The sequence below is a fragment of the Oreochromis niloticus genome, linkage group LG14, assembly GCF_001858045.2.
Source record: "Oreochromis niloticus isolate F11D_XX linkage group LG14, O_niloticus_UMD_NMBU, whole genome shotgun sequence".
NCBI lineage: Eukaryota > Metazoa > Chordata > Actinopteri > Cichliformes > Cichlidae > Oreochromis > Oreochromis niloticus.
Window position 1 is genome coordinate 22190605 of NC_031979.2, and position 2965 is coordinate 22193569.

Sequence of the window (2965 nt, forward strand, 5' to 3'; positions counted from 1 at the left end):
TTTAAATCCAATAGAATTTCGGTGCTTTCTAGTGACTATTGACCGGAATTAACCCTTCCCGTCCTAAGACGCTTCAAGATGGTGTAGATTTCAAGATAGTGTGAATTTGCAGCGAAATATATAGTGAGTAATATATCATAAATCACGAATAAAGATGGGGCTATAACTTAACGTATCCATTGTAAAGCATTTAAATCTAATACCTGGAGACTAGGCTACAGTGAGCTAAAGTAAACTAAACTGTGGTAGGTCTATATATACGAAATAGGAAGAAGATACTGACAGCATATGTATTTTTAACCCCCCCCCCCCACACACACACACACACAGAAACACACACACACACACACACACACAGAGCCAGTGAGAGAGGGGGGGGGAGCGGTAAATAGAGAGGTTAATCCTTCAAGTGTGTTTGCTCTGGAAACACTGCTTCGCTTTGATTTGTCCATGTCATGTTGGCCACGTATTACTACACACATTGTTCCTTACATGACGCCTAGACACACTGATACATATAAAAGGGTTTACACAGCCATTATGTTATATTATATCTTCCTTAACTGGCCAATTTCTCTTGACTGATGTATGTGCAGGTTATGCTTGGATTCCACTGAGGAGAAATGATCGGAGAGCAATACATTTAACACCAGACACTGTTGTTTCATTTCGCCACGCTGTTTTCATCAACAAATCAAAGGAAAATTGCTGGGATGAGATGTTTGCTGAAAACATAAAAATCACATCAATATTACTACATCATGATGTAGTAATATTGACGATCCCTCATGTGCTATTACTTTAGTCCTTAATGGTTTGTTTCAGTGACACCTACAAAGGATACTAACAATAGAGTCATCACAAACAATAGCCATAAATACAAATTGCAGCATAGTAATTACATTTCACTGCTCACTTTCCTCTCAGAGTAATCCTGTTCACGCTTGCTTCCTGTTGCTGTTTCTGTAGCTGACCAGTCATATTCATAACAGCAAAGTGCCAAGCTTCAATTATGGATAGAGTAATGCAGATCAGATTTCTCCTTGTGTTATACTTTGTAAATGAAACTACTGATGCAGAGTTACACAGCTAATACAGACATGCAGTTTCAGTCTTCTCAGTTTCACTTCACCTCTTGAGCATTCATGCACTCCCTCCCTCCCTCCCTCCCTCCCTCACTCCCTACCTCCCTCACAAAGTTTACTGTTAACTACCAACTTGAGATCTGGATAGCACTTAAGTCGTTTACAGTTGCTTTGCCCATAAAGCAAACCAGGCTAGCAACTTTAAATAAACAACACACAAAGAAGCTAAAAACAAATGCAGACATACTTGCAAACATTCCTCAAACCATCAGATGAGTTTGTGAACATAGCAACTGAGGCGCCAAGATCATAACATTTGGTAAATTTACACAATTGCTTATTGAGATACATAAGCAGTTTATATTAGCTGCAGCAAAGCTTTGGTTTACAATCAAAGCTGTGGGTGTTTGCTTGTATGATCTTAATTAATGAGTAGATGGATCTGGCACCTACAGTTCAGATGAAATATGTACTCAAAATAAGAAATAATGGATAGCAATGAAGAATGCTGGATGACGGACAGATTAGTGAGAGGATAGAAGCTGGGTGATTGGTAGATGAATAGATAGAGTAGGGGATGATAGTCTGGATAACAAATGGGTGAGTGGGTGAATGGATACTAGAAGGATGATGATGATGACGAGTGGGAGAATAGCTGGATCAAATGATTAGGAAGAATGATGGACAGACAAACACATTATTAACACTGACTGACAGGAGGCCTTGAGATCAAACCACCAAGACATCAGAGTCTGTTGAATTTTAAGTTGTAAGTCACAATTTCTGAATTCCCAGTGGGAATTTTCATCTGGAACATGCCCTCAAGTTGGATTTACAACTTGGAAAGTCGAAGCGGCCCCACTAACCCTGACTTAACAGTCTAAGGTTCTGGCAGTGCATGTAAATATAAGTAAAACTGTAACAACTACTGTTGTGTATTTTTGACTTGTTAAATAAGCCATATGCAGAGCACAGAGCAGACTCTATCCATTACGGTGTCACAGCAGTGTTTTTAAATGTAAGAAAACCCCTAAAACACTGTGCTGCATTGCCACTGATGAGTGAATGGCTCAGCTTTGTCAAGGAGAAAAGCAAATCCTGTTTCTCCTTGCTTTCCCGACTAGCCTTTGACCGTCATCTGATCCAAGTATTGGTGCACCACCAGCAAGTGGTGGACCCAAAGAAAGTGGAGAGCTATGTAACTCTTTTCAAGTGAACACACCCACAAAACTCTGGAAACGGATCAATTAAGCCAATCCCTCTAATGGCTGCTTGAGGTAAGCGCCAAAAATTGAGTAATTCCACACAATGTCCCAAATTGTTTCTAATCTATGGTTAGCTTAACCCTTCATAGCAAGACTGAGGAGGGCTAACATTTTATATAATTTATCCACCTGGCTACTGGAGCTAGAGGTGTTGCATTGACTGATAGGTGTCCTGACACAGGTAGTTGGATAGTTGGAACTACTCCCTCCACTTCTGGATCTTTCTGCTGTGTTTGTGCTGTTAGACATTATAGGGATCATAAAAATGACATGTAGCCCGGCACATCAGACAAAGTTACACTGAGCGACACTAGCAGTCAAACAACATACCTCCAGGGATCACTCAAGCTCACAAACCCTTCAACCACTGTTGCATTCATTAGTTTTCTCTCAAGGGCATTGAGAGTCATTTGGGAGAGGCACAGAGTAGAAAAAAGTGGCAAATAGGAGTAGTTTGTTTGTTTGATTAAAATGTCAAAACCACCTACAGCTATGGTCAGAGGTTTGCATACACTCATCATGGACATGAATGATTGCTTTGAACTGTTCTTTTTCAGAGTGAAATAAGTCTACAATATCTTTAATCTTTAAAACATCTTTAATGACTTTTAAAAT